Source organism: Diabrotica virgifera, chromosome 7 (genome assembly GCF_917563875.1).
Source record: "Diabrotica virgifera virgifera chromosome 7, PGI_DIABVI_V3a".
NCBI classification, from domain to species: domain Eukaryota; kingdom Metazoa; phylum Arthropoda; class Insecta; order Coleoptera; family Chrysomelidae; genus Diabrotica; species Diabrotica virgifera.
The window spans coordinates 40434252-40449073 of NC_065449.1; the positions used below are offsets into that span (position 1 = coordinate 40434252).

General features: G+C 32.3%; 1 protein-coding gene across 1 annotated transcript in view; it reads left to right on the top strand.

The window, feature by feature from the left end:
* Positions 1-14822, top strand: part of LOC114329403 (uncharacterized) — a 620236-nt gene that overhangs the window by 436965 nt on the left and 168449 nt on the right. The gene's annotated exons all lie outside the window — the stretch shown is intronic.

Here is a 14822-nt window from a genome sequence, read left to right on the forward strand (position 1 = left end):
TATTAATGGTATAAGTATACCATTTTTAAACCTTAAGGTGACACAGTAGCGATCAACAGGTAGCAAAAACGCGTTCCAAGATTTCGGCTGTAATTTTGAATATTTTTTCGAGATATTTGGCACACTTATTCGTAATATAATAAAGAATGGCGGTACAGAGCCCAATTTGACAAATATATTAATATGTGGAAATTACTCTGTAATTGAATACAATATTAAAAAAACGAGCCTGTACCGCCATTAAGAAGAACAAAAAAATACACTTTCTTCAAATAAACTTTTTTATCCGATGCCTATATTTTGTGTCATTTTGGAACTACTAAAAATGTTTATTTCATTAGTAGTTCCAAAATGACACAAAATCTAGGCATCGGATAAAAAAGTTTATTTGAAGAAAGTGTATTTTTTTGTTCTTCTTAATGGCGGTACAGGCTCGTTTTTTCAAGAATGTATTTAATTACAGAGTAATTTCCACATATTAATATATTTTTCAAATTGGGTTCTGTACCGCCATTCTTTATTATATTACGAATACGTGTGCCAAATATCTCGAAAAAATATTCAAAATTACAGCCGCAATCTTGGAACACGTTTTCGCTACCTGTTGATCGCTACTGTTTCCTCTTTAGCCACACAAGAGAAAATTAAATAATCTTCCAATCATGTGGTTACTTTAAAATTAACTACAATTTTAGATAATGGTATAAAAATATTAAAGTTTTTAGTATAAATAATTACTTTTGGTATAAAATAAAAATTTCAAGCTGTGCGCATAAAAAACCTGACAAAACCTAGTGCAAAAATTAGTGGGCGGAAAAACCCAAATCAAAGGTAATGTACAAAAATATTCCAACTAAGTCATGGTGGTAGAATTTAATAACACCCTTAGAAGTAAAATAAATACCAAACAAAACAAAACACTCAAGTTCATCCCAACGATCAGAAACATCCCTTTTTGATTTTGGTGTCTTTAAAGAGAATATATTGACATTATCGAATCATGCCTTTTAAAGTCTAACAACAATATACAAGCGACTTGTGTAAGATATAATTTAAGTACATTATATAGTCCATCTGTTCAATCACAAAATCCCTTGATTTGTAATCTCACAATTAATCTTAACTTCCTAAATTTTTATAGTTTCACCGGTAGTGCAGTCACTGAAGGTTTTCACCTGCGATTTCGTTGAACCTCCATCGATTTTCATGAAAATTGGTGAGTAATTAGAGGATACCTCAAGGAACAAAGGTGACATGATGCCAACTTGCGCTTATACCCTGGGGGTGGATGCCACCCCTTCTCGTGGGTGAAAATTATTTTATTAAAAATAATACCATAAGTCGATAGAGGAACAAATTATAAGCAAAATTTGTTATATAAAGTTATTAAAATAAATCAACACTTTTTGAAGCTTTTACAAAAAAGTTATTCTTACTAAAATTGAAGATAATAAAAAATTGAATACATTTCTCATATAAAGAACTAAAGTAATGTTAGTTCAAAGTGTTATTGGCAATTGAATGTGTATTTTTTTTCGACCAGTACTCAAATCTAAGAATTCAAGCTTAAATAACGGGAAAATGATGCGATGTATAAAATATTTCTACTAAACATTTGCCAAAGTACTTCGGAATACCTATCAAATGAGCTTCAGAACAAGGTAGTAGCGTCAAAATTAAGCAAGTTATAATGAAAATAAAAGAACCGTTTCGAATTTTTTAGGAAAAAGTGAAAAATAAAACATACGCCATTTCCACAAAAATTAAAATTTATAGTAATCCTTACAAAAACTTCTTTATATTAGCATAAGTAATGTTTTCGATAATTTTGACCGGTTTAGAATGCATATTTTTGAAAAAAAGGTATGATTTAAAAAAATCATAATTTTTAAAATTATTGTAATTCTCATATTCTTTTGATAATAACTCCAAAAATACTCAATATACGTAAAAAATTATGTATAATCCAATTTTAGTTTTCTCTGTGCCAAATATTCTACCTGTTTTACTGTTTCTCTAGGGTAAAAAATAACCGAGATAGAAACGTTTAAATCTTAAATTTTTCTGTGGGAACCATGCAACCGGGGTTATTTAACCTTTTATTTTTTAAAAAGTAAGGGGTTTAAAAGATTAGTTTCAACGTGCTTAAATATCACTTAGAAATAAATTTTAAACAGTCTTTAGATGAACCTGATATCCTAAACACGAACAGAGTTATTAAAAAAAAACAATAACATTTTTTGAAAAAATTTTAAAAGATAAATTTTCAAAAAATTTTGGAGCATAAATTTTAACGCTATCAACATGTTCGGGGCTCATTTAATAGATATTTTTAAGTACTTTGACAAATGTTTAATAAGTTTATTTTCCTGTTATTTTAGCTTGAATACTTAGAGTTTTTTACTCGCCGAAAAAAATATACATTCAATTACCTATAACTCACTGTTAGTTAACGTTAAAAGGTTTTTGTGGTAAGGGGTTTATTTCATTTTTTATTAGCTTTAATTTTGATAATAATAACGTTTTTGTAAAAACTTACACTTTTTGAGTTATTGGTGAAAAACTGGTTAAAACATGCATTTTTCTCAAGAAAAATTAAAATTTTTGATCTTTAATAACTCAAAAAGTTTTGATTTATTTTAATAACTTTATATAACAAATTTTGCTTGAAATTTGTCCCTCTATCGAATTATGGGGTTATTTTTAATACAATAATTTTCACCCGCGAAAATGGGTGGCATCCATCCCCAGGGTAAAAGCGCAAGGTGGCACCATGTCACCTTTATTCCTTGAGATATCCTCTAACCGCTCACCAATTTTCATGCAAATCGATGGAGGTTCAACGAAATCGGAGGTAATAGCTCATATCCACCTTCAGTGACTCCACTACGGGTAAAATTTTGAAACATATCGAGTAATATTTTAATAATTTGAGTCCATTCAACCTGCAAAGTTAATAAATTGCCAAATAATATATCTACTAATTGAACTTCCTAAGTGTTGCATTCAGGTCCTCGATTAAATTGTATTATAAGCTCAGAGTTCAACGTTTGTTACTATAACAGATGCATTAACCTCTGTGCTGAGGTATACATTATTTGTGGAATTATAAAATGGGGATTTGACTGTCATTGGGATTTGATTTAGCTGTCAATAAAACCATTTTTTCTACTCCACGATTCAAACATTTATTTATCATCGTGGATTCGAGAAAAAACGGACACAGGGCATTAAAAAAACAATTCGAACCTGATATTACAGCGAATTGGCCACCATCGAATCCGGTTAATTTACATGTTTTTAAATATTTGATTGGCGACATCTTTGATTTCTTCTATAATTTATGAGTAACATTGCATGCCCAAAACAAAACAAAAATAAATCAACAATTATGTTATCTGATTATTATTCCATGTCTATATTCTTCTAGTCATTCTTACTGAATCCAATGGTTTCTATTTTTTTGTTTAGAAGGTGTACCTATAGGACTATATTAGCTCGACCTTAAAATTTTTCATTACGAATTCACCAATGCAGCTTGTTAATAGAACAATGAACTATCACTACAAAGGCGACAATCTCTGCGTGACATTCCGATGTGTAAATCAGTCTTATTTCTTCGGGAAGTAATACGGAATCGACAAAGAAAAGCAAAAGATATTTAATATCGTAATTGCGACAAGCATCTGCAAAATAGTTTTTATTGAAATTGGCGTAAAAAATAAAAATAAGTACTCTACCTAATATTTTAAAGGAAATGGAAATTGTAAGAATTGCCAGGTTAGTATGTCAGAATCGTTAAAACTGCATTATATTTGAAATGTAAAAAGACGTTACTGTTGTAGACATATCTATTTATATTTACTTACCGGATAATTAGGGGCAATGTGCGAAAACAAAAATATCTCTTTTTGCTAATGTACTTTCTAAGTAAACCGCATCAGCAATTGGCAAGACATTATAATAAATTTTTAAATACATAGTTGTAATGATTATATGTACACAGATAAACATTTGCAACAAAAAGAAAATACAAACATTGCAGATATGATCACCACATATTTGAAAATTTATTTTTAAATTTATTCGACTTTGTCATCTCAAGTAAATCCTAAAAATCTGGATTTGTATGTTTCTCATACAATATTGAAAAAAAAAAAAGATATTGAAGCAGAATAATGGTTGCGTTCGGACGACCACAGCGGCTGACTATCAGCAGAAATCGCTGAGTGTTTGTATTTAGCGCTGATAGGGAAAACTAGACAAAAAGCAAAACAACTGGGTCAGAAATACAACAAAAGTCAAAGACGCAGGTCAACATATAACCAGGCTAAAATGGAGCTTCGCAGGTCATAACGCTAGACAAACGGACAATAGGTGAAATAGCACGATACAACAATGGAGACCATGGACAGGAAAGAGAGAAAGAGGACGACCCCAGATGAGATGGGGAGACGACATTAAAAAGATAGGAGGAACGCACTGGAAACAGAAAGCACTAAACAAAAGCGAATGGAGGAAACTGGGGGAAGCCTATGTTCAGAATTGGACGAATTAAAGGGCAAAAGAAGGGAAAACTTAGTAAATCTCTCAGCGGCTGACTTCCAGCCGTGTCGTCTGAACGCTACCGCTTACTCAGCTGTCCAGCCGCTGTCGTCGTCCGAACGTACCCAATATGTATCTCCTTCTATAGGTACCGTGACCGTATTCAGACGTTGCCGTCATCATGCTTACATACAATTTCCTGACATTGAAGCGTTTTACATGTCTGCTCAAATGGGAACAGGGATAGAACCAACTATAAAAATACTTTGGGTCGAAATGGGGCTAAAGAAGAAGGAACAGGCATATAAAGCTTCTTGCGAGACGGCAGCTCATTTGTTGTGCGGTGGCAGGTCGTGGAATCGTTGGGGGGAGGGTAAGAGGGTTTAAAGAAGACTAACTACCATAACCAAATAAGCAAAGGATACTTACACAGACTTGAGGACTTTCCTACTATTTAAAGAAATTTGGATGCCGTTTGAAAAATCCTCAAAGTCACATATCGAGTACTTACTGGACATATTCTATACTTTTGGGAACCAATTGGGGGACATTCATCTTTGATTCCTCGTTGGGTCAAACTGGGCTATTATTTACCATCCTATGGCTTCTATGCCATTTCTTTTTCTTTACTCTAAAACTTATTTCGCTTGTATTAGACATCTGGTTAATAATTTTCCAAAAAAAAAAAGGTCACAGAAATAAAAATAGGTACATTTTATAATGTTTATTTAAACCTTTAGATTTTATTTATAATTTGAGAATAAATATGTTCTCAAACAGGAAATGAATAATAAAAATAACTATAAATTTTTAACAAGACTTTACCATGGACAATAAAGATTTTACAATCTTTTCTTACTTCCAAAAACACACAAAGTTTATTATTTCACATTATTTTTACATACATAATAACTTTTTAGAGCAGTGTATCAAAACAAAGTTTGACTTATGCTGTCAAGTGAAACGTCACTGCCATTTTATCTAATTTACATAAAACTTGCCGTGAGTCCATGTTGAAAACAAACTATTAAAATATTTAAAACCTTTACCAAATTAATATCCACTTGGAATCTATTTAAAAACCAATATTATTTCATACCTTTTTTTAAAACAAAATCCATCGTCACACGTCACACTTGGAACTTAACCAAAATTTTCCATCGAGGATAAAGGGGAGGCATTCAATTCATAACCAAACAGGAAACAGGATAAGTTGATACCAAATCATAAGTCACATCATGGAATCAGGAATTGAATACAGGGACATGACCATAACATCATAAAAACTGGAAAAGCTTCTCAATACTATAGAATAGCACACTACTTTACCGGCATAACTACGTCACAATACTGTATACTCAATTTTCACATAAATATATCCAATGTAATGGAGTGAAATTTTCTACCAGTATTCCATAATATTTACAGGACAAATTGCAAGTCCTTTTCTTCGTTTACCATAACGAAAAAAGCCAATTTTAAGCCGGAAAGTGCGGTTCTCTGCGAGTCTGTGAGTTCTACGAGAATCGATGTTTACCTTTAAAACATACTTTTAGAACTACTTCTTTTCGGCTGCGTACCTAACCTTCCGAAAATTCCTTACGCGTCAAGCCGATCACTCTTCTCGGCTGAAGGTATTGACCAATCGTCTAAGACAACTTAACGATCTTTCAAAGTTCAGGCCAACAATAACAAAAATGCTTCCCGCTCAAAAGAAAGGGAAATATAACAGAACTTTTCAAGGATTCATTCTAGAATAATGAATGTTTACACAAATAAACAGGGAATTTCCTAACGTTTTTCAATGTTGCGAAATATTGAAATATTTCCAACAGGAGCGGCTTAGGAAATTTTAATGATATATAAACTTGCACAATATATTAGAAAAATAGATATTGTTCTTGGGATAGGATATAAAATTAATGAATGCTATTAACAAAACATTGTAGCAGAAATTTGTAATGCTACAACATCTTGCCTTTTCTATCAGTTACTTCAAGAAATATTTACTATTGTAAAACCCCACCGTTGTCTAATATTATGCAGTCAGGAAAGTATCTTTCGACCAATCCATCCCTTTCCTTCCGCTTTTCCTTTCATAATAAAGCGAAACAGATGGCGTTTACGTCCTCCATAGAAGATAGACGCCACTTAAATATTGTGTTGGAAAAAATGATACGAATTCCTTGGACCGACCATAGGACAAATAATTTAATTTTAAGAGAGCTAAAAGTTAGCCAACGACTCTCCCGTAAAGTCCATCTTCAACAATTAAAATACTTTAGACATGATATGAGAGCAAACACAGAAAACATGGAAAGACTCATTATACAAGGAATGTTGGAAGGCCGAAGCTCACGAGGAAGATCGCCAACAAGATGGATCGATCAAATTACAGGAGTCTACAAAAGAACTATGCATGAGTTTAAAGAAATGACCAAAGACAGAGACCTTTGGAGACGGACAATACACGGCATAACGTCGACCGCTACACTCCCTTCGAGGGCTCAGGATTGAAGAGAGAAGTCCTCGAATTATATGGCCGAAGTCTTCTGTTTTCTCCTCTTTATGATGTTTATGAGCAGACGTTCTAAATTCATCAATTTAAGAGCATCTTCATTGGAAGTCTGCGAAACAAATAATATATTTGGGATTTGTCCATATCACCACAATTAGAGTGACTCTATTTTCTTAAGTATTGCGGTTTTTAATACCCATGCATCACAAACTTATATTAAGATATACCACACGTAAAATCTAAGGACTCTTGGAAATATGCATCGACAGGCTTCTATTATATAAACTTGGTTAAAAGTAGAGTAGTCAGGAACAGAGATACTTAGAGGTGAATGTTGGGAGAGTACGCTTTGTCTTAAAAGTGGTAACCTTAAGGTATTTCTGATAACTTGCTTCACTGACTAGATCTACTAATATCTGATTACTTCTCCGCCTAGTATTACTCCCTCTTGTCTCTCATCCAAAGCATTCTTAAAGATTTCTTCAGAGTACAGATTAAAAAGACTGGTTGACAGAAAACAACCCTGGCATACTCCACGTTTGGTGGATAGTTTTTCAGTACAACTATTCTCCAATCAAAAAGAGTATCATCTTATACCCGGTAGACAGCCTTCTGATCCATGGAACACACAAATACGTTCATTTGGAACTCACAATTTTTTGTAACAGGACGCACATACAAAATAGTGACTCTCCAGTTCCTAGATCATTTCTTAATTTAAATTGCATTTTACCCATTATAGTCCAGGAACTGAAGCTTTTCACCTCGCAATTTTTACAGAATGGACCGATTTGCTTGAAAACTTGAGAACAAGTAGTAGATAGTCCAAGGATTAAAATCTATATAATGCCGAAAGGCGCTTTTACCATGGGGGTGGTTGCCACCCCATCCCGGGGGTGGAAATTTTTAATTATATTTTGACCGCAAAAGTTGATAAAAACATTCATTCTAAGCAAAAAAGATTCTATACATTTTTTTGATAAAATGAATAGTTTTCGATTTATTCGCTATCGAAAGTGTTAGTTTTATATCGAAAAAATAAGTGTTTTTTAATAATATATTAATTTACGATTCACTCAATTCTTGCCGTACAAAAAATTTTCTCAAACCAATTTCTTGGGAATTAAATAACCTACAATTTCATATTTAAACATTTTTTCGTATCTCTGATGCTAATGTTTCTATTCTGAAGAAATCGACATTTTTACTAAACTACAAAAATTCGTTATTCGCTTTTAACTCCAGTTTTTTAAAAACTAATCTTTCTAAGCCAGTCAAACTTCTAGAATCTATTAATAATACATAAATAAAGAAGCATGAATAAGGCCAATGACTAAAAACACCGCCAACTTACATTATTATACTTCTAATTGGATTTCTCCTTTTTTTTTCTAAAAAATATATTGATTTTTTAACCGTAACTTTTCTATTTTTGATTTTAGAAAGTTTGGCAAAAAATAATTTTGTAGGTTTTTATAAGGTCTAGAAGCCTATTAATATTAATTCTTTTTAAAATCCTCAGTCGCAAAAAGAGGTGACTTTGAAGGGGTTGGTAAAGGTGGTTTTTGCATGTTATTACAAGTTTTAATTATCCATAGCTCACTAAAGTTTTGCTGTAGTAAAAATTTTTGCAAACCAGTTTCTTGAGAATTAAATAAGCTACAATTTCATATTTACACATTTTTTCGTATCTCTGATGCTAATCTTTCTATTCTGAAGAAAAGAGCATTTTTTTCCAAACTACAAAAATTCGTTATTCGCTTCTAACTCCATTTTTTTAAAAACTAATCATTCTAAGCCGGTCAAACTTCTAGAGCCTATTAATAATATAAAAATAAAGAAGACCAAATAAGGTTAATGACTAATTTTAATTAGGGTGGTGATTAGGAGGTTGCTTCGGATCACTTTTTCGCTGAAAAAAGTAGGGACTAACATTCTTTTCAATATACGTCACTTAATTTTTGAGCTAAAGACTTTCTTTTTATTTCTGGAGATGGATATTTTCAAATGCTTTAAATTAGTTTGAACAAGTTATCCTCGAAAAATGCATAGTTTTGCCGTTTTTTGACTTTGAAACTACAGCATTTAGCATTTGACCAAGAAGTGCTATCATTTAATAATGTATAGCTCGATTACTATTGGTCTTAAAAAAATTAAAAGAAACGGTTTTGTTTATTGTTTCAAAAGGTACATTTTTGTTAAGTAAAGTTGTTTTGATAAAATGAAAACTTTTGGAGTTATTAGCCGAAAACTTGTTAAAAACATTGATTTTTTCTATATAAAACTAACACTTTCGATAGCGAATAAATCGAAAACTATTAATTTTATGAAAAAAATGTATAGAGCGTTTTTTGCTTAGAATGAAAGTTTTTACTAACTTTTGCGGTCAAAATATAATAAAAAATTTCCACCCCCGAGATGGGGTGACAACCACCCCCATGGTAAAAGCGCCTTTCGGCATCATATAGATTTTGATCCTTGGACTATCCACTACTTATTCTCAAATTTTTAAGCAAATCGATCCATTCTGTAAAAATTGCGAGGTTTTGTCCTATTTTAAGCTTCATTACTTGGACTATTAAAGTACACTAAAAATAAAAATATTAGAAAGATTAAATGACTTTAGCTGTGTGGTAAATATTATACAATATTGAACGATTCAATATTCTTCATATAACTATATAGGGTGAGGCAGATAAAGGGCCTATTAGAAATATCTCGAGAACTAAAGGCAACAGAATCATGAAAATTGGAATGAAGGGGTTTTGAAGAGTGATCTATTTAATGAAAATATTCTCATCTATTTTCTACTTCCGGTTATACCGGAAGTTGTTTATAACTTCGTTTTTTTAAATGGGACTAAACGGGGTATATTTTTACAGTTTTTGATTCTACTCGATGTCTCCTTTCTTAATATATGAGGTTCTATATTATTATACAAGGTAGTTTAAAAGATAATTACGTATTTTTATTAATTTCGTAGCAACTTTCACACCCTGTAAAATTATAGTACTTTGACATCAAAAACTCTATTTACGTTCAGATGATTTCTAATATAGTCTACTATTGTTAAACATTATTAGTATAGCTATATATTGAATTTTAGTATACAGGGTTGGTCAAAACACGGAATGAATATTTTCTGAGTTTTCTTAAATGGAACACCCTGTATTTTAGTATTGTAGTGAAATTATATTTTATGGTACTTTTTTATCTTATAAGCATTCCCTATACCTAACTGCTTTAATTTGTGAGTTATTGGTAATTCAAGCCAAACATTAATTGCACCAAAAAATACGTGAAATTATATTAGGTTGGCCTTGAAAATATTCAGTCACAAATAATTTTTCGGAAATAAATACATATTAATCTAGACTGCTTGTTAAAATTCCCAATAAGGTTGAGCTATCAAAATACTTACGTATTTCAGATTGTTGGTGCGATTAACAATTAAGCACAAATTAAAGCAGTTAGGTATAGGGAATGCTTAAGAAATAAAAAAAGTAACATAAATATCATTTCATTACAATACTAAAATACAGGGTATTCCATTTAAAAAAACTCAGAGAATAGGTACTCATTCCGAGTTTCGACCAACCCTGTATACTAAAATTCAACAATTAGCTATACTAATAATTTCTGACAATAGTAGACTATATTAAAAATCATTTGAACATAAATAATGTTCTTGATGTCAAACTACTCCAATTCTACAGGGTGTGAAAATTGCTACGAAATTAATAAAAAAACCTAATTATCTTTTAAACTACCCTGTATAACAATACAAAACCTCATATTTTAAGAAATAAGACGTCGAGTAGAATCCAAAAATGTAAAAACATACAGGGTGTCCTATTTAAAAAAACGAAGTTATAAGCAACTTCCGGTATAACCGGAAGTAGCAAATAAATGAAAATATTTTCATTAAATAGATCACTCTTCAAAACCCCTTCATGCCAATTTTCATGAGTCTGTCGCCTTTAGTTGTCGAGATATTTCTAATAGGCCCTTTATCTGCCTCACCCTGTATAATTTTCATCTATTATTGCATTAAAAATAATTACAATTAATTTTAGCACAAAAAACTATCCGCTATTAAGAACATTCTCATTACACTCACTTACAGATCAAACAGAAAGACTTTTATGGTTTAACGAACACCACATAAATGTCGTCTACCTGCTTTACAATAAAATCCGTTCTACTTCATTAATTCCAAAAATAATGAAAGTTGTGAAACGTTTAGCACTGCTATCATATATAAATCTTATAATACCGGTTTTTTAACTTTATTATAGATAATTTTCGATCTAATTGGTGGATAGCTAATCTATAAATCAGCCTAATTTTAGCTATTAGCGGACAACCATACCAGTATCCTATAATCAAATCGAAAATGAACAGAGACATTGAAATACCGTTTTAGTGATTTATTTGATTATTTCATTCATAGGAGATTCTGACCAATAGAAAGCTACAGAAATCTAAATTAAATCGATAATTTTTGATAATTTCCCGTCGTAAAGTATATTACGTCAGATGCCCTTCGTTGCTACGAAAAAATACATTCAGTGACATTAATGACAATTAATGTTTTAAAAATTATAAAAGTGATGACATTCTACCGTCAAATTAATATTTATAACAACTGTTTGTTTAATTGTACTAATTTGTACTTACATAAATCAATTACAATAAAATTTTGGTTTTGAACAGTTTTATTCATGAAATAATCGCAACAAATTGCACTCGATCTCTAAAATTAATATAGAATTTTAGAGCTCTTGTGCAATTACTACTGATAATATAATATGAAATATAATATTTTAAATCCAAGAATTTTCGTTAAGAAACTGCTTCCTGACTACATCCTGTATCTCCGGCTTTTACAATATATAAGCACAAGATAAATCGTGAGTTTAAAAAACAGTTAGAAAGATCTGGACAAGAAAATATCGGTCAAAATCTAGATATCATGAATTCCGCCATGGTCACCATAGCAAACGAAGTTTTGAAACCAGAAAAAACCCAATAAAGAAAAAGGATTGGATGACCGATAAAATACTAGACCTTATTCAACAAAGAAGAAATTGGAAAAACAAAGACGAGATTCGGTATAGAGAGATATATCGCAAATAAGATACGAGGTTAAGCGAGCAAAAGAGGACTGGATGGAACAAAGATGTCGTGAAATGGAAGAACAACAAAGAAAACATGACGAGTTTAATATACATAAAAAGCTTAAAGAAATTACCTACACTCAGAGAAAAAGAACTCCTCACTTTATGAGAAACTCCAAAGGTAAAATAATTCTCGACTTGGATGAAAAAAAGGAAGAATGGACTAACTATATAAAAGAGCTCTTTCTGGATACGAGGCCACCACTTAACACCACAAAGTATGCGAATACTGGTCCTAGTATTTTAAAAGCGGAAGTAGAGAAAGCCATCAAACAGAGCAAAAATGGGAAATCTCCAGGCCCTGACCAAATACCATCAGACTGGCTCAAACTTCTGGATGACGACAATGTCTCACAACTAACAAACATTTATAACCATATATACGAGACTGGCATGATGCCACAGATATGGTTAGAGTCTACATTTATTCCACTCCCAAAAAAGCCTAATACATCATCATGTAAAGACTTTAGACAAATTAGTCTCATGAGCCACTCTCTCAAGCTACTTCTTAAGATAATTCTTAATAGAATCAAGCAGAAATGTGAAGAGACAATGGGAAACAAACAATTCGGTTTCAGAGAAGGATTGGGAACAAGGGAAGTTTTGTTCTCAATGTTAACATTACTTCAACGATCATGGGAAGTACAGAAACCAATTTACGTCTGCTTTATAGATTTTGAGAAGGCGTTTGATAGAGTTCAACATAATAGGTTGTTTGAATATCTAGAAATGATTGGAATAGACGATAAAGATCTGAGACTTTTACAACATCTATATTGGTATCAAGAAGCTTCTATTCTGGTAGACGGCAAAGAAACAGACAAAAGCATTCAAAGAGGTGTCAGACAGGGTTGTGTGTTATCCCCAACTTTGTTTAACGTATACTCAGAAATAATTTTTAATGAAGCCTTGGAAGGACAATGTGGAGTTCGAATCGGGGGAGAAACTATTAACAACATCAGATATGCAGACGACACCGCGATCATGGCTGAAAATATCGAAGATCTTCAATTCCTTATAGATCGAGTCACTAGGGAATGCTCCAATAACGGACTTAACATAAATGCAACAAAGACAAAGTTACTTGTGGTTAGTAAACAAGACGTCGGCCCTATGCAACTAATTGTCAATGATGAATCAATAACAAAAGTTAACCATTTTAAATACCTAGGATGTTGGATAAACGAGACACTAAATCCGGATGAAGAAATTAAAACTCGTATAGAAATTGCAAGAGGAGCATTTATGAAACTTAGATCTATTCTGAGCAACTCTCAGCTGAACTTACAACTAAAAATCAAGTTCCTAAAATGTTATGTGTATCCTGTATTACTATATGGATGTGAAACCTGGATCATGAAGGTTAACATGATGAACAAATTAGAAGCCTTTGAGATGTGGTCGTATCGTATAATGTCAGAATATCTTGGGTTCAACGCATTTCAAACAGAAAAGTCTTAAACAGTGTAGGTCAAGGCGAAGGTGACTTAATGAAGATGATAAAAAAGAGAAAACTTGAATATCTGGGGCATATAATGAGAGGTAGCAGATACAGGATGCTGCAGTTAATATTCAATGGAAAGATCGACGGAAAAAGAGGAATTGGTCGAAAGAAATATTCATGGCTCCGAAACCTTCGTCAATGGACTGGCTTATCAGCAGATCAATTGTTACATGCCGCACAAAATCGAGAACGATATCGGCAAATTGTTATGGAAGCTACCCACGCCTAAAAATTTGGGCACGGTACTTAAAGAAGAAGAAGAAGCACAAGAGACGACGAATATAGAAGAAAGCAAATAAAGGACACTTTGGCCATGTATTTGCCTTCTTTTCGTCTAGAAAAAGGACCGAAAGACAGTTTCAGGTACTCAAATCTGAGAGTAAAGATGAAAAAGGCGAAGGCAGTTTTTGTTTTTATTTGATTCAGAGTTGGACCAACATCTCAATATAGCCATTTTAGCATCTATGCATCCTCAGTGAAGCTATGCAGTCACAACTCTGAAACAAATATCAACAGCCCTGCCTATTTAAGGGAAAACATCGCGATGCAATGATTCCACCTTTTGAGACGCAAAACAGCGACATCTCTCGTAATACGAGGAAGACGAAAAGCCCTAGATACAAAGTTTACTACTTTTATACAATTAGAATAATTGAAATAAAAATAATAAACAATATTTTAAATCCAAGACTTTTCGTTAAGAAGAAGGTAAATACGTGGCCAAAGTCTCCTTTATTTGCTTTCTTCTATATTCGTCGTCTCTTGTGCTTATATATTGTAAAAGCCGGAGATACAGGATGCAGCCAAAAAGCAGTTTCTTAACGAAAAGTCTAAACTTCGTATCTAGGGCTTTTAGTCTTCCTAGTATTACGAGAGATGCCGCTGTTTTGCGTCTCAAAAGGTGGAATCATTGCATCGCGATATTTTCCCTTAAATAGGCCGGGTTGTTGATATTTGTTTCAGAGTTGTGACTGCATAGCTTCACTGAGGATGCATAGATGCTGAGATAGCTATATGGAGATGGTGGTCCAACTCTGAATCAAATAAAAACAAAAACTGCCTTTATCTTTAT